This window comes from Mus musculus, chromosome 4, assembly GCF_000001635.26.
Source record: "Mus musculus strain C57BL/6J chromosome 4, GRCm38.p6 C57BL/6J".
Classification (NCBI taxonomy): Eukaryota; Metazoa; Chordata; class Mammalia; order Rodentia; family Muridae; genus Mus; species Mus musculus.
This window is the reverse complement of record NC_000070.6, coordinates 11,994,360-12,016,612: the sequence shown is the minus strand read 5'-3', so window position 1 is coordinate 12,016,612 and position 22,253 is coordinate 11,994,360. Positions and strand designations below refer to the sequence as shown.

The window sequence follows — 22,253 nt, the reverse complement described above, 5'->3', positions numbered from 1 at the left end:
TGTGACTTTGACTCTCTTTAGGGGACTGTTTGAATCCTGTGTCACTCAGGAAACAGAGTCACACAGAACTTTCAAAGGGACAGAGGAAGGAAAGTACCTCATTCTGAACATACTCCACGGGACAGAGCAAGTCCCAGGCTACACCCAGTGTACAAGAGTTCTGGGAGAGACAGGCTCCAGAGTCTCAGATAAACAGGCCAAAGAGAATGTCCTTCCCCTATGGGGAAGCCTCCATTCTTAAATAGCATTTAAAATACTTTACTTCAAACATGAAATGAAATGAAGTGTGTATGTGTTTGATGCAGCTATGCATTGTTATATAAACATGTTCTTTACAAACTTCATATGAAAACTTCTTCATTCTTATCCAAAATAATAAAAAAGGAGTCTTTTGTAAAAGCTAGACACATACCCACTGAGTCATAGAATAATTGGAATTCTGACAGAAAGGTAACTGTAAAGTAGTTCTTTAAAAAGGAACACCACTCTGCTTTATTTAAACCCCACAAAGTAGGTAAATGTTTTATGGGTCATGGATCTTCAAACACAGGCATTATGTAACATGGGGCTCGGCTTTGAGTGTGTTTCTTCTTTGTCCTTCTTGCACACAGTGTACACGCTGCCTGCTTTCATCCTGAGGTCTGGGAGGCTATTGGGTTAGACCTCCTGAAAAGAAAGGTTACTTGACACCAGGTATAAGGAACGGCTTTGATGAATCACAGAATTAAAGCGTTCAGTTCTTGGCAGGGGGAGCTTCTAGCCAATGCATTGAAAGGACAACCATATCCCCACCTGCTTGGAGACAGAACTACAGATCTCAGCTGGCTTTCTGCAGACAGGACAGGTCACTGACTGGTTGTCTAATAGACAACTTTTAAGCAGCATCAGCAGACAAAATGTTTCATTCCTCAAAGAAGAAGTAGAATAAAGGCCAGTAAGCTTGCATCCTATGGAGAATGTAAGTAAAGATGGCTTGATCTAGCAAAAGTGTTCTTATCTGGAATTCTCCTTGAAGCACTTCCCAAAATCAACCAGCCAAACAAAGAGTGGAATATAATTTTTTAATGTGCCCCAAAGGGAAAAAAACCACTAAGTTTTTTTTTTTTATTCTTTGTCATATGCCATTGGTTCATAGTCCTGAGGTATATCTGATAAGAAAAATGTTACCTCAGAAAATAAAAATGTTCCTTAAAAAACATGGCCTAATCGAATTTACCTTAGCTGAGGGTCAGAACTGAGCCATCCCTTCCACCAAGTATTTTTGCTTTTTCCTTTTTAACCGAACAGAACACACTGCTTCGGCAGTATTCTGCTGTGGTTTATATCTGAATTGATCCTTCAATAATTGGAAGAGCTTTAAATTTAATAAAAAGGAGTTCTCAGACAAGCGTGGTGGTGGCAGGTAGCTCAGATCTACACTCCCAGCTGCTCAAGAAAAGTAGGAAAAAAAATAAAAACAGGACTGGAGATGTAACTCAGTGGGTCTAGGGCTATAATATCAGTGATAGGCCAAGACCCCGTGTCAGATCCCCAGAAACACACACACACACACACACACACACACATCGAGGGGGTAAGTGAGAGGGAAAAGAAAGACAGAACCTTGGTAGATGTTTTCCCTTTTGGGGCATATAAAACATGCTTGGCTGGTTGATTTTGATTTCTTGAGACAGACTCTTGCTATGTAGACCAGGCCAGCTTCAAACTTGAAATCCTTTTACCTCCATCACCCAAGTCCTGGGATGATGATGTGTACCAAGACATCTTGCTTCATCCAAAGGCCTTCTGCCAGAATTCAGCCAGCAGAGTTTACATTTTCATCTTGAGCCATTCTGATGAAATGCCCACTGCAGATACCACAGTGGAACCTGTTTGCCTCCAACTGTTCAGGACTATACAGAGTATGATCTACAACACCAGAGTACCTGAGGACAAGAGCCAAAATTATTGATCAATAAAAGAATGAACCAGTTCTTTCAGAATTTATGTGACTCATTCATAGCTAGCACTCAGTTGAATTCTCGTTCCACTGTCTTATACAGGAGAGTGCCTCAAGCTAGCAGCAGCAATGAATTTATTCCTGCTCTTGCATTTCTAAAAAAAATAAAAGATAAAAAATACTTTAGGTCGCAAGTCTTCAATGGGTAATTTTATATACCTTAATGGCATTCTACTTTCTTTGTTTCCCCCTGTGTGTAGTAGGTGAAATAAACTTTCTAGTAATCAAGTGATATTAAGTTTTCTTTAAAAGTAAATATGATCTTGCTAAAATAAGATTTTATTTAAAGGCAAATATGGAATATCAGAGTAAGTGAAATGGTCTGTAGAATTTGGCAGTGGTATCATCAGATTCTAAGTTGTTTTGTTTTGTTTTGTTTTAAGAGAGACATTATTGAATCACTGTCTTTGTTCATTACTGGTCTGTTCAGATATCTTATACACTTTGTTGTGATTCAATGCTAACAGGCTGTTTAAGACCAGGGATATATGATTTTCTTCTAGGTTTTCCAACTTCTTAGTGTACAACTGTTCATGATGATCTCTTAAGATCCTTCATAGTACTGTGGTATCAGCTGCAATATCCCCCCTCTCTCTTTGTCTCTCTGTGTCTTTGTCTCTGTCTCTCTCTCTTTCTCTCTAGTTTTGTTTTTGTTTGTTTTCTGTTCTTTGGTTTTTTTTGTTGTTGTTGTTTTTGTTTTTGTTTTTGTTTTTTTGAGACAGGGTTTGTGGCTTCTCTGTGTAGCTGTAACTGTTCTAGAACTCAGTCTGTAGACACGGCTGGCCTCAACCTCATGGAAACACACTTGTCCTGCTTCCTGAGTGCTGGGACTAAGGGCGTGTGCCACCACGGCCCAGCAGTCTTTCTCATCTGTGAATTTACAAATTTAAGTTTTCTCTTTAGATTTCCTAATTAGTCCAGAGAAAAGTTTGTTGATTTTATCTTTTTTTTTAAGTAATCAACTCTTAATTTCACTTTTTTAAAAGTAAAATAAAAATTTCTCCAGGTTTTCCCACAAAATTGAAGAAGCACAAATTTTAGGAGTCCCAAGTCTCCCTAAATCTCAAAGCCAAACAACAGCATTGTATATAGGAAAAAAAAAATTAAAGACCAAACTCCCTGATAATGCTAAATACAATTCTTCAAGACAACATTACTAAAACAAATTCAATAATGAGGGATGGAGAGATGGTGATGGCTGCTTGCTCTTCTAGTGGGCTAATGCCAGGAGTCTCACAACTGTCTATAGCTCCAGCTCCAATGGATATTATTCCTATAACCTCATAGCACACCTGCATTTAGGTGCATAAACACACACAATGAAAGATAATAAAATATTTTTTTAAGAAGAAGAAACCTAGAACTGTAAGACTACCTGACTTCAAAGCTATAGTAGTCAAAACAGCATGGTACCAAACTGAAAAGAAACATTTTGATCAATGGCGCAGACTAGAACGCCCTGTGATAAACATCTGCTTTCACAGTCATTTTATCTTTTTGGGAGCAAGAAGATAATCTTGTCACTACACAGTTTGAGACTAGTGAATATCTACTTGCAGAACAAAGAAATTAATGCCCTTCTTGCATGTCACATAAAAATAAATGCAAATGAACTCCATATTCAAGCTTTAAGGAAAATAGTAGAAAACACAGAGAAAAGTGATAGTGATCTGGACAAATATTCTAAAGCACCAACCACAAAAGCAAAAATTATTCATGTTGTGAGATTGCTGGAACTTAAAAGTCTTATGTACAGCCAAGGAAACAATAGAGGGAGCAAAGATGCAGCGTAGGAAAACAGAAAAAATAATGCTTGCAGACCATACATCTGATAAGTGGTTATTGGCCAAAATATACAAGAACTCAACTCAATGGTAAGAAAATAGCCTGACTAGAAAATGGACCAAGAACTAAGTAGACATTTCTCAAAAACAGATAAAAAGGTCAATGAAAAAATGTTCAGTGTCACCCATCATTGGAGAGAAGAGAACTTGAACTTCAGTGAGATACTGCCTCACAAATATTAAAATGGCTTCTATCAAAGAGACAAGAGGCAACAAGCGTTGAGAAGATGATTTTCATGGGTGATAACAATGGTTGCACTGATGCAATCATGAAATATATGTAAGCATTCTGTGTGACTAGTCACATGCAGTAGCTTATGATCATTTGTCTTAGTCAGGGTTTCTATTCCTGCACAAACATCATGACCAAGAAGCAAGTTGGGGAGGAAAGGATTTATTCAGCTTACAATTCCATACTGCTGTTTATCACCAAGGATGTCAGGACTGGAACTCAAACAGGTCAGGAAGCAGGAGCCGATGCAGAGGCCATGGAGGGATGTTCTTTAATGGCTTGCCCAGCCTGCTCTCTTATAGAACCAAAACTACCAGCCCAGAGATGGTCCCACCCACAAGAGGCCTTTCCCCCTTGATCACTAATTGAGAAAATGCCTTACAGTTGTATCTCATGGAGGCATTTCCTCAACTGAAGCTCCTTTCTCTGTTATAGCTCCAGCTGTGTCAAGTTGACACAAAACTAGCCAGTACATCACCCTTCACTGACTTTGATTGTCGAATGTATGTTGCATGGCCATTACTATTAACCCAGGAATTGTACACAGCATATGTTAATAAGCTCAATCCCACACTATACACATATTTTAAAATGTGTATACAATAAGTATATACTTTAAAAAAGATCAAGTGACTTGTGAATGAGCTGATCTGAGAAACAGTTTCTTGGTATATAACTGTTCACGGAAGACTCTTAGGATCCTTTGTAGTTCTGTGGTATCAGCTGAAATGTCTTTTTTCTTTTTGTGTTTTTGTTGGTTTGGTTTCATTTTTCTTTTGTTGGTTGGTGTTTTTTGTTTGTTTGTTTCTTTCTTTGTCATGAGAAGAGTAAACATCTACTCTTAGCATGTTTTTCTTTGTGTGCATGTGTGTGTATGTGCATGGGTGTGTGTGTACATGTGTGCATGTATACATTTGTGTGTGTGTGTGTAGGTACTCAGGCCACAGGGAAGAAATAAAAGTCAGAGGATAACGGAATTTTGGAGAGTCAGTCATTTCCTTCCACTATGTGAGTTCCAGGGATCTGCGCAGGGCAGACATGGTCTCTTCCTTATATAAACAGTGATGTAGCAGAAGCAGAACAATGAAACCGACAATGGCAGGGTCAGGTAGGAACAGAGTGAGGAGCACCATCTACAGACCTCAAATGTATTGTTCAAATTCGATAAATAAAACGCAAAACATTCAGCCAGGCGGTGGTGGCACACGCCTTTAATCCCACAACTTGGGAGGCAGAGGCAGGCAGATTTCTGAGTTCGAGGCCAGCCTGCCTGGTTTACAAAGTGAGTTCCAGGCCAGCCAGGGCTATACGGAGAAACCCTGTCTTGGAAAAACAAACAAACAAACAAACAAACAAAAAAAACTCAAAACATTCTCCTGTGGGCATGGTGTTCTTTTTCACCTAGGTTGCTAGCTCATGATAATGCAACTTTCATTAAATGGAAAAGCTAGTGGTGTGAATATTTCTGATTTGACTTTTAATATTCAGGAGCATGTGTGCTCCTGAAACAATAGCAAGTACTCAATCTCCTCTTCCCTCTCCCCCTCCTACCTGGAAGGCACCTTTGGAGACACTGCATTGCTTATAGAAAAGGTAAACACTTTCATTTACAATCCACTTTAACTCTGAACAGCAACGAGACGAGACTCACTTCAAGAATGAAGTGATGCATGCTATTTCATTCAGATAAGAAATGGACTACATTCTGGTGTGCTAAGACCTTAGAGAGAAGATCAACAAGGTGATTTACATAGAAATAATCAGACTAAGTTCAAAGGCAAAAGGAAAATTTAACTTTAAGAATAACTCTTAGATTGGTTAATTTTTACAGAGAACGATTTTGATCCAAAACAAGCGGCACACACGGCTCAGTCAGGCCTTGTGGTTTGAATTTCATCTGTGGAATCCAAAAGGCAGAAGAGAATCAATTCCCACAAGTTGTTCTTTGATCTTTATACATACACAGGCATGTGTGATGCCTGATCACAAGTGCACTCACACACACACACACACACACACACACACACACACACATGCACGTGAGTGTGCATTCATGCACACATGTACACACTACAATGCCAAAACCATATGATAATGGCTCATCTATTTTGTATTTTAAAAAATAATGGACCATGGTTAAAGTAGTGGTGTATACACAGGAACATGTGAAGAAATACACAATGTAATATTCTGGTGAGTAACCTAGCAACCAGGAAATGTTCATAGAATTTCCAGTCAAGCGTTCATTGGGTGCTAGCATCCTAGCATGAGAATTAGTGCTGTATTAATGTCTTGTCATATGGCTCACACATAATGGATATCCAGACAAATATCAGTGCTCCTCAGCACAAGAAAAATGCAACATTCTATACACCCCCCTCCCTCCTTCATCCAGAAGTGCAGGCTACTTGGCACTTTGCCTCACAGAACAATCATGTGGGTTAGTTAAATGAAGGCTGGCCACATGAGGTCTGTCATATCCAGGTCTCTGTGACTTCCCCATGAAAGACACAATCACCTGGTTTTTTGCTGTTATTTGCTTGAAGCAATGGGAATGTTTAACATGAAGAGTGCTTCAATCTGTTTATGAAGGTCTGCCCTATACTTCCTGTGCTCTGTCTGTCTCTCAGGTGTGCTGATTTCCCCTCATAGTCTCTGGTATCAATTGCTCATGAAGGAAACTACTCTGTGTTCTTTTCAGTGTCCTGTCATCCTGTCCAAGTCAACATTCTGGAAGGACAACCTCCTTGGGATGCCTCCCCCACCCCATCCCTCAGACTGTTGGCTCTGCTGCCTTAGTTTTGGCTGTTGTTGCCATGAAAATCTCACCCCCCTCTCTCCTCCTGCCTGCTCCTCCTCTGTGAGGAGTTGCTGTGAGTTTGGAGTTGTCAAGACTTTCCCTCTCTCTAAGGCCTTACTCAGATGCTCTGGTTTCCCTTAGCTCTTCACTTTTTACTCCAGCTTTTTCTACCATCCCTAGCCCCCTTCTCACAATGTCACCCCCAATGTCACCTCTAAGACCCCTTTGCCACTGATGTCATGTCTATACTCCAGACTGACTTCTGTTGTCACGAAGTTTCCCTAAAGTGCTCTCTGGGTCAGCACTCTTGAGACGAGGAAGTGCCCTGCTTCCCTGTTGGCACACTCTGCTGCATATACACATGTCACTGACAGCAACAACAGCTGCTCCTGTGACTGAGCCGTCATGAGTCAGGCCTGGGACAAACACTGTATTCATCGAATATCACAGCTTCTCACAACATTGCTACAGAGTGGGTATTAAGCTCTCTGTACAGATGAGGGAACAATGGGAGCATGTGTTTTAATGGCTCATCCAAGATTTCCAGTTAGAATAAGGCAGAGGTTTGACTACACTTCTCCTGATGCAAGTGTTAAGGCTACGCTGCTTTCCAAAGGCGTGAGCTTCCAGTTCTTGGTCTAACGTTCATGGAATCTTCTGTTCTAAACTAACTGATTGGTGTTCTGTAGTAGGTGCCGTCTACTTCGGAAGGGCCAATCTCTGCCCCTCACATAGCCCATGCTAACCCTGTCCTCTCCACCTTTTCCTCAGCGGAGTCTCACCCTAGGAATGTGTTTGCCCTTAACTGCTGTTGATATAAAAATCACTGATTCTTAGAGGTCCTGAGAACGTTCAACCTCCAACACAGATTGCTCTCCAACCAGTGGGTGAGTATCCCCATTTTTATTTATGGTCACTGGGCTGGAGAGCAGGCTTAGTGGCCAAGAGCACTACTGCTCTTACAGTGGACTTCTGTTTAGTTCCCAGCCCCCACATCTTACAACCATCTACAACTCCAGTTCCAGAGGGAATCTGATGCCCTCTTCTGGCCTCCATGGGTACTGCACATACACATGGAGACCAAACATTTGTTGATATAAAATTAAAATAACCTTTACAAACTTTTTTTTTAATTTACCATCAGTATTCTGTAACTTAGTTTAATCTCTCCAGTTGGACATGAAATTGGAGCAGGTAGAAAAGATTATGTAATTGCTCTACAGATCCACAGAACTGTTAGGATTCTAATCTGGGATCTGGAGCTGTGGGACCAGAGATGCTATTTGTCCTGCCTGAAACTGAGTTTACTCCTCTGTAAAAGATAAGAGTCCTTGTTTGGCAAAGTTGTTACACCTATTTTATGAGATAAAGACTCAGAAAGCTCTTTCTGGGACCAGCCCTGTGCTTCCTAAGTGCCCGTGAGTTTCCCTTCCTGTTTGAGGGTTGGGCTATGACTCAGACTTTAAGAACTATAATAAGGATGTAGCATGTGTTTTCAGTTGTATAACAGGGTATTGAGTTACATTGAAAAAAGTAGGAGAAAAATATCCCGTGTGCAGAACCCATTTATCACTTTGGTAGAGAGAGTAGATTTGTGAAGTATCTGAGCTGAGAGTGCTTGGGAGAGAATAGACTCAAGCAGACATGTGCGCATGCGTCCTCCTGGAAGCCCGGAGCTGGAAGCCAAACGAGCATCTGCTGGTGGATGACGGATAAACAAACTGTGGAGTGTGCAAACAGCAGACTCCTTCAGCCTCCAACAGACAAGAGACCACAGTATATAATGCATACATGGACAAATGTTGAAGACGTATGTCTCATGCACAGAGTCACTGACAAAAGGATAAGCGATGTATATATAACACCCCTGGGCGCCTCGGGTAGTTAGATACACAGAAAGGGAAAGGAGAAAGATGACTTCCAGGCATCAGGGAGGAGAGCGACGGGAAGTCACTGTTTAATGGGAGCCAAGTTTATTTGGGGTTAAAAGATGATTCCAACTGCACCTCGCTGTGAGTGTTTAACGCTCGTGACCTGTGCACCCACGTCAGCAGCAGGATAACATTTTATGCTATGCATATTTTGTCCTAATGAGCAGAAATCTTGAAAAGAAGAAAGAGGCAAAGAGAATGGGACTCTTCCAGATTTCCACTCAGAGGCAAGAATGCACCTCCATTCCCATCCCCAACCCCCCAGTAAACAGATTCCTGGGGACTCAAAGGACACACTATAGCTGTGTTTGTCATTGCTTCATCAGTCTGGCTAGTTCAAAGTACAGGTGACACAGGAAACAAAAACCCAACTGCCTTATGCTCGTAAGCAGATTTACTGGCTGACGTAACTAAAAGAGACTGTGACTTCCAAACTTTAACAAGTATTGGAGTCTTTTACTCAGTTCATAGGAACACAGGTGGCTGGAGCCTGCTCCCGAGTTTCTAGTAAGGCAAGATTGGGGTGGGGCCTGAGAATTTGTCTCTAGCTGCTGCTGCATTGCTGGATTGCACTGAGAACCACATTTCTCGCACACTCAGACACCTTCTATGTCCTCAGGGCTCAGACACTGGTGCCCTCCACACTCTGATGCTTCCTTCAACCTGTCAATCCGTACTTGTCTTCAGGTAGATCTTCCCCATGATCATGATGTCTACCCTGAGAGGAGTCTCTTTCATGCATGGTGTGTGGTTAGCAAGCCAAATGCCAGCATTTCGAGAGCAATACTAACTGGATCTCTTTTGAGTGGATTTCTCTCACAATCCCATCACACTGGCTGGGTGTGGGTTGTATGGATTGGTTAGTAGGTACTGCTAAGGCTGTGGTGGCTCCAGCTTCCTTGGAATCAATTATGTAACTCCCAAGAGGAAGTGAGAAAAGGAAGCATGTCAAGGAACAGTCTTTTCCAGAAGAAAGGATGTCTGAGATAGGGAGAGAATACACCACAATGCATGCTGGGGTGGGGGGTGTCAAACGACCCTTAAGCCAGTGAACAGGGCTGGCATATAGTTCAAGGTTTAAAAATGTTTGTGGTACATCTTACTTTTGCTTCTTATTGCTGAGGTACAATATCCTAACAAAAGCAACTTAAAGGAGAAAGGGTTTAGTTCTTTCATGATTCCAATACAGTCCATCATTGTGGGGAAGTCAAGAGGCTAGGCATGCAGCATCCACAGACAAGAGAGTTAATGAGTGCCCGCTAGTGCTCAGAACGCCCCTTCCTGTTCATCTGGTGCCCCGCCCACCATGTGAAATGGCTCCATTCAGACTTTGTATGTCCACAGGTCAACCTAATCTAGCTGCTTCCACACTGAGATTTCCCTTCCTGAGATTTCCCTTCCTGGTGATTTTACATTGTGTCAAGCTGACCATCAAAACTACTCACTGGTGACCTGAGTTTGAACCTTGGAATTCATGGCAGGCAAGAACCAATGTCAGGAATGTCGTCCTTTGACCTACACTCACAATCTGTGGCAAACACACCCAACCCCTAACCCCTGCCCTGACACACACACACACATCATACACCCACACGATAAAAGTATTATTTAAACCCAGTGAACTCCAAGTAATTATAATCACAGGAGTGCCGTGGTTGGCATCGGGATGACCTCTCAGGCAGATGTAAAGGATGGACAGTTCCATGTACAGTGTTGTGGGAAGAGATGGCTCTGAGTGAGCCTCCTCCTCGCTTGCTGCCCTTTGGAAATAGTAAATCGGCCGGATGTTCCACACCCTCCACTAGGCTCTACCTCTTCTCCTTCCTCTTTCCCAAGCACCTCATCTAATATGCTACATTCTTTTGTTTCAAAAAAGGATTTATTTATTATGTAATGTTTATTATATAATAATATATAATATATAGATTTAGTATATAGATTTATTAATTTATTATTATGAATATGTGTACACACACACACACACACACACACATTCTAATCTAGCTCTCTCTTTCTACAAAGTGGCTAATAGTCAACAATGGGAATTCTACCACGCTGCTTTTTTCTAAGCCTAGAGTCTTCCCACAGGCCTGATTCCTAAACATCACAGTTAGATACAGCTATCCTTTTTTACTAACTACCTACAATGGAGATTACATTCAACTGAGTTTCAGATAGCACTCGCTCCATTCAAAGCAAAGTCATTGGGGCTCTTCCCTGATTGCCAGCCAGGAGCTTCCATCTTCAGGCTGCTTTTCCTCTTATGCACCTCTACACTGCCCAGAACAAGACAAAAGTGCATACCTCAGTCATCAAGAGCACATCCACTGGGGTTTGTATTTGTGTGGCCTGTGGCATCCGCCTGCCACAATGTATCACAAACGGTGTGTTCTCTCCACCAGTGGTTACTCAATATCGGCCAGAGAAGTGTTATTAGCTTACACACTGCAAAGCAAGAGAACATGCCAACCAGCATTGGATTCATGCACTGAGGTGTGGTTCCCCATTCTACTTCCTCCCTTAGGGTGTCCTGGCACTGTTGAACACCAGGATGGAAGGGTGAAGCAGAGCTCAGAATGGGTGGGGCTTCAAAATCTGGTCCACCTGGGGATGCCAAGGGAGGACAAGGGGAAGGCCTTCTCTGAGGATTTTAATGCTACTTGCATCTGTCTTAGACGATATTCAGTGAAACAGTTTGTGCTCATACACTCTATTCCGGGTGAATCAAGGGCTATGTATGAACCTTGGAGAGTGGGGAGGGGTTCTTCTTAGGGTGAACTTTCATTGGCTGATGCTGAAGGTTCTGGGGATACCTTATTTGCATGGAGAGGCAACCCAGTCACACCAAGCGCTTGCTGAGCAGGTCCTTACCTGAAGAGAGGAAGTCGAACCTTTAAATGTTTCCAAGGACTCTGGGACATTCCTCAGGTAGAAGACTCGGGGGTCGGGCTCCCCACATCAGGCAGAGAAGAGGAAGCCCTGCTAAGAAAAGGGAGTCCTCCATTTTGGCCTGCTCTCAGGAAAGCTGTGCAGACACGGTAGGCTACAATTTTAGTAGTGAGGCGTAAGTGTAACACTGAGGAACAACGACAAAAAGGAATCAAGACTCCCAGTTTGCTGTTTGTTAACAGAAGGGACAAGGAGCAAAGCAGGATCCTCTGTAGTTGGAAACCACGTAGCCATCTTTCCTGATAACGACAAACAGGAAGTAGGACGGCTAACCAGTGTCCTACCTGTCCTACTTTTTGAGTGTGTATTTGCATGCATGTTTGTACATGTGCATGTGGCTGTACATGTATCCACATGTGAGTATGTAAGCCACAGGATAACCTCAAACGTCTTTCCTTGGGTACAATTCACTGTGTATTTGTTTATTTGTTTGTTTGTTTGTTTGTTTTTTAGACAGGGTCTTACACTGGACTAGAGTTCATAAAGTAGATGAGGCTGGCTGGCTAGTGAACCCTAGGGATCTATCTGCCTGCTTCCACCTCCCCAGAACTGGGGTCACAAGCTTGTACCACCACCCCAGACTTTTTACATTTTTGTTTTGTTTTTCCATGGGTTCTGGGAATTGAACTCAGGATTCCATCCTGCTGAGCTCTCTTCGGGCCCTTATTGCCCCCTACATCTGTAGCACTCACACTAACCTCTCTCCCAATCACTCATTCATGACTAAATGTCCCTGCAGCAACTCTCACTTAAGAGTCTGAACTCTGTACTTTTAACACGGGTGGATGCGAGCAAAGGACAGCATCAACTCCATTTCCCTGGTGGCTTTGAAAGCATTATAGTTGCTGCAGAGCAAGTCAACAAGCAGGCCTACATTAGCGGTGGCACGCCTGCCAGCCAGCCTCCATAGAACCACCCACCCTGGGCCTACCTACAGGACCAGCTTAATGGGGCCACTTCTGAGCCACTTGGCATCTCGGCTTGTCACGAAGACAGAGACTTAACAGCTTCCCTGCCCAGCTAAATTCTCCTCTGCACAGCTCGAAGGCTAGGGTTCTTTTTTCAGGCTCTACCTAGCAGACCATCTGGCATGGTAAGTTCCCTGAAGCAACTATCTATGTTTGTAAAACTGAAGATTTGTTCCTATCACTCTAAGGGATTTTTGACATCCTAACCAAAATGTGCTGCATTTACGGACTGGGGGCATTAGGTTTGGGGTTTTATTACAGCAGCGCACAAAGGCTAATGCTGGCTGTTCTAACCACAAAGAAGTTCTCAGATTTATGACCTGGATTTTACCCAGAACCTGACAAAGAAGGTCTGGGAAGGATCACAGAGGACTCTGATCTCTAAAGTGAGACATTTTCACCAGCTAACAAAGAAGGCAGTGCCTTCAAAGCCTGTTCAAAGCTATGCTCCAGAACACTATGCCTTCGAAACTCCCCTTCCCCTGGACTCCTTGAGAATTCTGTTTGCACTGACTCTCCATGCAGTACCTGGTGTTTTACAATCCTCTGCTTTCTTCTCCTAACCCTAAATTCAGCTCTAGGTGATTTGAGGACAGAAACCACATTGGTATCTCCACCATAATCTTCACAGTGCACAGCACAGTTCGACTTCTCAATTAAAACACGTGGATTATCACCATAAGAAGCCTTTGAGGTTTGGGGACTTATTGATGATGGAGCCTGTCATCCTTGCAAGGACAATATTTTAGTAGTAGATATTCAATACTGAACTTCGTCTACACTCTCTATCAAAACTGATCTGAAGAAGTACCTGTCAACAACTTCCAAGTTCATTTCTTTGCAGTTTGATGTTATTCTCATGCAGTCAGAGAATGGTTTTGCTTTATTACAAACAGTAAGACTTCGCAAGTTAAATTGACAGGCATGCATTGAATGTCACCACTATGTATAAAATGGGTCTAGATGATTTAAGAGTACAAAGAGAAATACAGGACAAGCAGACATCCTTGCAAGCACAAGGGCCTGAGTTCTATTCCCCAGAATCCACATGGCGCCATGGTCCATGCTTGGTATGCTAGCGCTCAGAGAGCAGAGGCATGGAAGGTTCACCAGTCAGCTGGCCTACACTACCAGGCAAGTTCCAGGCTACAGTTAGAAACCCTGCCTCCAAAACCCCGGATGACTGGGTTTGTAGCACAGTTGGTAAGATGCTTACCCAGCAAGCACAGAGACGTAGTTTCAACCCAGCACTGTGCAAAGCAGTTATGGCAGCTTACGTCTATAATCTCAGTGCTTGGGCGATACAGGCAGGGGGATCTGAGGTTGTCTTCTGGTATCCACATGTGATGAGTCTATATCCACAGTATATGCACCTGCACATACATGCACATATACACAAACAACTTTTTAAAGTTAAAATAAAAATACAGGATACCCTCGGCCCTCAAAGACTTTAGCCTACCAGAAGACAGACACGTGTACATGCCAATGAGGTGAAAGGTGAAATGATATAAGCACCTTGGAAAAGCTCCCTGAAGTCCATGGAAACATAACCCAGGGATGCAAATGAAGTCACCCAGGACGAGCAGGAGGCGCATGGCTGTACCATCAGCCCTCAGGAGGCCGAGGCTGGAAGACTACAAGCTCCAAGCCATTCTGGGTTACATAGCAAAATCCTATCTCAGAAAGAAAATAAAATCATCCAGACTAGTGCTCCGAGGGTGACTTACATCCTCCCCATGATGTCATCAAATGATCATCCTATCTAGCCCATGGTTGTTTAGCTGTACCAGCAGGGATTCATTGTCTACATGACTTCTAGTACAGCTGCGGTCTTAATAGTATCAGTGGGTAGATGCAGAGGTATGCTGGGCAGTCCACTCTCCATCCTTCGAAACCCTGGATGCCTACCAGTCTTAGCCATCTGCCACATGGCAGTGGGCAGGCATATTTGCATAGATGTGGAGCTCTCTATGAGTACCTTAAAAATATGTACAAAAAAGAATAAAAACAATGAGATGAAGATGGAATGCATTCTACTTTTCAAATAATCCATTTTATTAATGTTACCCAACCTTTTTGCTCTCATTGTAATCATGCTGTTATTAACAATGTCTCATTTTCCATGCATGGGTTATCATGGTAACTTCACACTGTCATTAGTTCAGTATTCTAACAAGGCCTGCTATTCTCTTCATGTATTGCTAATGCCCGCAGATGCAAATGCACATTTCAAATTGTCTTCTCAATTATTCCAACTGTGTTGGGCAACTTCTAGCTAGATAATATGTTTGTCTCATTAACATGGCTGACACAGAGCTCATTCTGAGGACTGGAGAGGGTCCACCTCTGCCTCTTTATTGATGTCCTCCTGTGTGTCTCTTTGTGATCTGCAATCCTTATAGGGGGCTACTTTAGTTAAATCAAGATAAGATCCCCCCTAGATAAGCAATCCGCTGCATATCGAGATAACTCTAGGTCAGCAAAGAGCCAAGCTGTGTCTGTCAGCTTTCCATATTACAGAAACCCGCTCTTTCCTGCAAACGCTGGGTGAAAGACGTTCAATACATGATGAATTATCACGTCCATAATCCCTTCATTAAAAATCACTGATTCTGATTTATTGAATGCTTTGGTTGTGAGGGGAAGAAGGTTGCATTTGGGTATGAAGTGCCCTTCCAGGAGGCCTATATATTGAAAGGCTGGTCTCCAGATTATGGTAATAGTTCGAAAGGCTTTGGAAACTTAGGAGGTGGGAGCTGGTTGGAGGCGACAGAGATAATATACCCTCTAGATCCTCTCCTGTCACTCTTTGTTGCTTGTCTGTGAAGCAGCAGCAGACAGCCTCCATGACACACCCCCATTGTCACAATGCTCTGTCCAAGGACAGGGCTCAGGCAAGCGTGGGCTGAATGTTCTGAAACCAAAAGCCAGAATGAGCCAGTAGATCCTCCTCAGCTGTTTGTGGGAAGTATTTTGGTCCAAGTAGCAGACAATGGCTGAGACCTGAAATGAGCCTTGACACTGAATCTCAGAGATAAATGCTGCGAGCTTCCCATGAGTTGTCTACACATGGGGATTACAGTCAGGTCTTTCTACAGTGAATCATTCAGCTGCTCAAATGTAACAAACACAGCTATCAAACACTGGACAAGCAGCAGCTAAAACATCGTCTTTCCATGGAGTCGCTTTTGGTCCCGACTCTCTGTGTGTACCATGGCTTAGGGAGACCAGAGCCTTGTATTTATAAAGAGTGTTTTAAGTCAGATCATCCTATCCCACTCACTAAAATCCCAGCCCTGTCAGAAGGTGTTCAGTTTTCCTGCACAGCCACGCTGGAGTCTCATGGCTTTTCAATAAAACCTACTCTATCTCCAACCATTTCACACCCCACCCCCTAGGTCTCAGAAGTCTGTGCTGAAAATGGCAGCCATTGATGTACCTGAGACCCAGAGAACGCAGAGACGACCAGAGAAAGCTGAGAAAGATAGGGTAGAATGGCCTGAGAAGGGGTATATGAGCAAGTGTTTACCAAGAAAGATGGAAAATCTTTACAATCCCACTGTCCGGCAGGACTCTACAATCCCGATGTATGGCAGAAGGTGGTCTGATGGAAAGCCTGGCTTTCAGGGCAGATACAAAGCTGGAAACAGCATTTTAATGAGTGCTCGACTGAGTTTTAATACTATTTCTCTATATATATTTTTAAATATCCCCTATCTGATTTCCTAGTTACATCAGTCATAAGTGCTCCTTCACACTTCATTATAGAATTGGAAACCCTGGTCTGAAGTTGGAAAATCAGTTCATCCAAGGTGAACAAAAATACACGTGTTCCTTGATTCTAAGGACACAGTTGAATCATTATCTCTTATTTGGTATAAACTCTGACCATGTTTTTTTTTTGTCTCAGCTGGGGTGCTATTGGGACAAGAGACTTCCAGGCTAAGGATGTTGAAAGACTTTTGAGGTCATTGTTCAGTTTACATCTGTGAACAGGCTTAACCCAGAACATCTCCCTGAAAATCCTGACTGCTCATAGGCCAGACCGGTGGATGCTTCAGCTCACTTACTTGAGTCACTTGGAAGAAATGGGGACATCTCCTGCTGGTGAGGTGGAGCACAGACCCTTTCTCAAGGCCGCCTTTGTGAAGGGCTAGGACAAATGGACTTCATTTAGTTTAGCATAAAAATTTCAGTGTGAGATAAAAGAAATAAAAATTAAACTGTAAAGGAAAAACTAAGGTGTAGCATTCTCAAAAATACAAGAGAATAGTGCTCCTAATGTATTTTAAATGAGCATTATAATTGAAGTATAGACTCCCATTCTTCCTTGTTACCTGATTGATGGGGTCACAGTCATTCTTGGTCATTACCTTCCTATTTATTTGTTTGCTTATTAAAATGCTACACATGTTATTTATGTGTGAGAGAGAATGTGCATGTACTCATGCATTTGTGTGTGCATGTGTGTATGTGCATGTGTGTGTGTGTGTGTGTGTAAATGAGGCATGTGTGTGCTAACACACATGTGTAGAGTTCAAAACCTTGAATATCGGCTCTCCCCTTCTACCTAGTTTTTCAATGAGGTGCCTTTGTTGATTTTTTTCCTGTATAGGTCAGTTTAGCTTGCCTAAGAGCTTCTAAGAATCCTCCTGTCTCTGACCTCATTTCCTCATAAGAGCCCTGCAATAGCAGAAGTTTGCTCTATCACACCCAACTTGAACACAGTATCTGGAAACTCAGACTCAGGTCCTCTCATTTGCTCAGCAAGCATTCTTACCGCCTCTGTGCTGTGCTACACTCCCCACACCCTGGCCACGGCTTTTCAGAACGCTCTCTCTCAAAGACTAGAGAAAGGCATGCATGGGTTGAAAGACCATCAAGGGACTTATGTAACCTTTAAAGCAGTTTATAAATATCTCGGGGAAGGAAGGAAAGGAATCAACCCCAAACCAGGTGCATTGGCAATAAGCTACCTGGCATAGTGTCCTGGGAAGCCCTCTTATCTGGGAGCCAGGCATTGTTGGTCTCGAGGACACGCGTGGGATGAAACGCCTCTCCTTGTCTATCAAGAGCAACACTTCCTTCTGTCTTTGCAGTCTCTTTAGCAGTTTTCTCAGGATGCTCACGCGCTGCGCTTTAGTGCTTATTCAATAACAGAACTGTTCCCTCTCTCCTTGACTGTTGAGAAGAGCGATTCTTGTGTAGGAGGGTCTCTTCTAATTCTATTTCACCAACACGAGGCATCCACTGCAAGTGAGAAGCGCTCCCACCACTAACACCCACATGCTCTCCACGGAGGAGAATCTCCAGGCAAGCTAAATTATCTCTAGAAGATTCTTTGGCAAGTAGATGTAATTATGACACCCCCTCCCCTCCATGAAATGATACTTCAGAGTCCTGACCTTAAAATATAAAGGTTTTTGGAAATTAATTCTTTACAAAGATGATCAAGTTAAATAAAGTCCGGGATGGAGTCTTCTTCAATAAGAAGAAATGTGGACACGGAGACAGACATCCACAGAAGAAAGATGAGGTAAAGAGAGAAGCAGCAAAGGCAGCCTTTTTCAAGACAAGGAGAGAGGCCTTCCTCTACGGCCTTCAGGAGATAACCTGAAGATAAACAACGCCTGGATATGGTCTCCTCAGGAACCAGAGTGCATGTAACCTCTGTGATGTGAGCCACTCGCTGTGTGGTACTTCGTCATGAAGTCTCTCACCAATTAATATAATGATATGGAGTCAGAACAAGGAATATCCCTGTATGAATTGACTATAAAGTGGCACTGGTGTGCCCTCATGTTCCACATTAATGGAGCAGATCAACACCACCATCTACCACATTGCCTCCATTCCTGCTCCCAGAGTGCTAGGGCCAGTGGTGCACCTCGGCCTTGCATTCTTTCTTCACGCCACACAGCCTGCTCTGTGAACATTGGTTAGCTCTGAGATCAAGATATGAGAGGCCTGTCTGGTTATTTTTAAATACATTTTGTTTGTATTGTGTGCAGGTCCTTATAGTGGCCAGGAGAGGGAGTCAGATGCCCTGGAGCTGGAGTTACAGGAGGTTGTGAGGCACCTGCTGTGGGTGCCAGGAACTGAACTCCGGTCCTCTGTGATATGGACACTTAACTGCTGAGCCATCTTTCCAGTTCTGAGACCTTGTATTTTACATCTGTCCTTGGCACAACTGCTACTGAGCTTTATCTGTCCCATCAAAGGACTTGGCCTCTGCTTATGACCCCACAGCATTCAAACAGTGATAGACTGAAATATTAAAACTGCTAAATATTTTTTCTCTTAATCCTCATAAAATTGTTGGAAAGAAGCTAGTGCTGTTTATAATTTACAGATGAGAACGTGATGGGGTTGGGAGTGTTAAAATTCACAGCCATCCCGAGGCTGCAGATCTAGTAACTTGGTTTGTGAGCTGCCTTGTTTTGTACTACGATAGATTCAAACACCAGCAACAACAGCACATCAGCGGAAACACAACTCTAGGCATTTCATCGTAGCTATGCATGAGTATCCACTTCAAGCTTTGAATGAGAAAATGAACTTTATTGGAGATATGCTCAGCTTTATCAGAAATGTGCACTCTTCCAAATTGACATCAATTATTCTTTACTTGTTATTTATGCAGTATTCCCTTTATTCCAGAGGATCAAATATATAACAGATTATCTTGTATAAATGTCACCATGCTTTGGCAAACTAGCTACACAATAGTACCCAGCTCCAATGAGCAATAGCAATAGCCTAGATAAGAAAGATCCAGGCAATACAGGAGCTGAATAGACTATCGTCTATTCAGGAGTAGACAAGACTGTTGTCTACTTCAATCCATTTCCTCTCTTATTCCTTAACAGACACTCACCATGCTGGTTTGCTACTCTCTAAACGGCAAGTGAGGACTACATGTTCTACCTGTCCTGCAGCCAACTGAACTTGTGTGGCTAAGTTCTAGCCAATAAAATAGAAATGAAGTGTTATGAGAAACTTCCAAAATATCAGGTCTGAGGATGCACATGTATGTCTGCGTTTGGCTCTTCCTACTTCATGCAGACTGGAATAAAGCTGTGAGACCATGTTGGACAGCAAAAAAAGCAAAGGGCAAAGAGCCTGGTTTCTTAGTGAACATGATTTTGATATCAGTTCCTGACTCTTGACTCCTCTATATGACCTAGAACTAAACTTCAATCATCCTTAAATCTCTGTTATTACATGTAACTGTAATGTTTTACATAAAGATGTATTCCTAATGTAGTTATTTAATTTTTAGATTTATTTATTATTTTATGAATATGAGTGTTTTACCTGTATGTATGTCTGTGCATCATGTAATGTGCCTGGTGCCTGAGGAGGTCAGACAGAGTGTTAGCTTCTCTAAGACTAGAGTTACAGATGGATGGGAGCTACTGTGTGGGTGCTGGGAACCAAACTTGGTTCCTCTAGAGGAACAACAAGTGTTCTTACCTGCTGAGCCAACTCTCTGTAATTTTAGAAATCCCAAGGAATTAGATTAAAAAAAAATAGTAACTCATAATATATTCCAGGCTGTTCTTGAACTCATGATCCTCCTACCTCAATGATCCACCTTCAGGAATTACAGGCACATACAACCCAGCAGTGGAATGGAATACTTTTTTTTTTTTTTTGGTTTTTCGAGACAGGGTTTCTCTGTGTAGCCCTGGCTGTCCTGGAACTCACTTTGTAGACCAGGCTGGCCTCGAACTCAGAAATCCACCTGCCTCTGCCTCCCAAGTGCTGGGATTAAAGGCACCACCGCCCAGCTGGAATACTTTTTATTATTCAATTGTGTTCCATTAAATTTTGTTCATAAAAAGAGAATAGTGGTTGTCTGGCTTACAAATTCATTATGTAAGTTGCCATCTTGCTTGTATGTTCATTCTCAAGGATTCAACCTGATCCTTCATACCTACCAAGTGCCTAGACTGAAAAGGTCTCTGCATTAGATTAAAGAGGGTAAAGTCTTTGCATTAGGGGCACGCCCAATCTGGTTCTAGAAGCAAAGGTATAAGTATTAAATTGTAAACTATACTAACATTGAAGACACAAATGTGAAGTCAAGACAGTCACTAAAGCAATTATCTCTGCTTGGAAAAAATGAGGATAAGTAAAATTGTCAGAAAAAAAAAAGAAAAATTAAAAGACAAAGAAAGCAACCAGGAGTCCCTGGTGGACAGAACACAGGGTAAATGCAGAGGAAGGAAGGAAGGAAGTGAGCAGAGGAAGGAGTCAAGAGCCCAGTCCTGTCATCATGGATGCTGCCCTCAGGGCCAGCCACCCATGGGAACCTTCAGTAAGTGGAGACACATGCCCGTGGTTGTGCTTTAAAATAAGAATCATAAAAATAGGCCAAAATCCTAGAAGTAAGGAGTGGGATGACAGTTACCAGCAGCTGGAGTGCATGTGGACTAGGGAGATGCTGGTCAAAGTATCGGGGGTTCTGGTGTGGTGATGACTCAAGGTGTGGCTCCGTGGGAGAGAGTTTGCCTGCCACTCAATTCTGAAATTCTGAATATTGAAAAATGTGTGTGTGTGTGTGTATACATGCAAGCGAGCAAAAGAAAGGAGGGAGGGAGAGAGAGAGAGGGAGGGGAGGAGAGGAGAGGGGAGAGGGGAAGGGAGGGGAGGGGAGAAGGGAGGGGGGAGGGGAGGGGAGGGGAGGGGAGGGGGAGGAGAGGGGAGGGGAGAGGGGAAGGGAGGGGAGGGGAGAAGGGAGGGGGGAGGGGAGGGGAGGGGAGGGGAGGGGGGAGGGGAGGGGGGAGAGGAGGGGAGGGGAGGGGAGGGGGGGAGAGAAAGGGAGAGACAAAGAGATTTTAAGTTTTCTGAGGCTGGGAAGTTACAAACAAGATGGGGTTTGAAACTTGGAGGGAATGGAAAAGTTACCTTAGAACTAGACCTGAACAAAACAGGAAAGTAGTGTGCACAAGGATCTGAAGCCCTGTGACTCTAGTTAGGGACACGGAGGGAGCAAGGGGACAAAGACCAGATGGTTGTGTGTGTGACCGGAAGAAGAGAAGTGCTCATAGAGCATGCAGTGTTAGGGCTCCAAGTATGCATGGCTAAGTCCTGAAAGCTACAGAAGGCCCAGTTTCTACTCTGCTCATGAGCAAGCAAGTTCCCTGTGGCTGCCCAGAGTCACCAGGTCTCTGCAGTGGTGGCAGAAACACTGTGGGAAGACTATCACAGAGAACACGGAAACAGTGCAGAGCTAGCCTCTCCATGGCTTTCTACCTGTTGCTGGGCACTGGGTGGGGAGAAGACACGGAAATAGTTTGGACCTTGATGTCTTGATGACATTTTCTAGGCACAGGGCAATGGTTCTTTTTATTTTTTAGTTTATCTCAAACTGTGCCTAGGAAACTACTGGTCCTCACCAGCCTTATAATGGATGCAAACACTGGCATTTATCAGCAAACTCATACCACAGCATTCCAGAAAGAACACTGAAAGTGTTCCAGTTACAGTGGCCATATATGTGATTTCTAAATTAACATTTG

At 43.0% G+C, this 22,253-nt stretch overlaps 3 long non-coding RNA genes across 3 annotated transcripts; all 3 read right to left on the bottom strand.

The window, feature by feature from the left end:
* Positions 1 to 451: 451 nt before the first annotated feature.
* Gm46844 lies at positions 452 to 2,653 on the bottom strand. The gene is made up of 2 exons (XR_001784245.1): positions 1,722 to 2,653; positions 452 to 907 (listed from the first exon to the last, which is right to left on the bottom strand). It is a non-coding gene; the product is annotated as a predicted gene, 46844 (long non-coding RNA).
* Positions 2,654 to 10,827: 8,174 nt separating this feature from the next.
* On the bottom strand, positions 10,828 to 14,117 carry Gm42255. Its single transcript, XR_881131.3, has 3 exons — positions 13,940 to 14,117; positions 11,678 to 11,788; positions 10,828 to 11,251 (listed from the first exon to the last, which is right to left on the bottom strand). It is a non-coding gene; the product is annotated as a predicted gene, 42255 (long non-coding RNA).
* A 643-nt stretch (positions 14,118 to 14,760) lies between these two features.
* Positions 14,761 to 21,349, bottom strand: Gm52722. The gene is made up of 2 exons (XR_003955368.1): positions 17,703 to 21,349; positions 14,761 to 16,879 (listed from the first exon to the last, which is right to left on the bottom strand). It is a non-coding gene; the product is annotated as a predicted gene, 52722 (long non-coding RNA).
* Between the last annotated feature and the right edge of the window lie 904 nt (positions 21,350 to 22,253).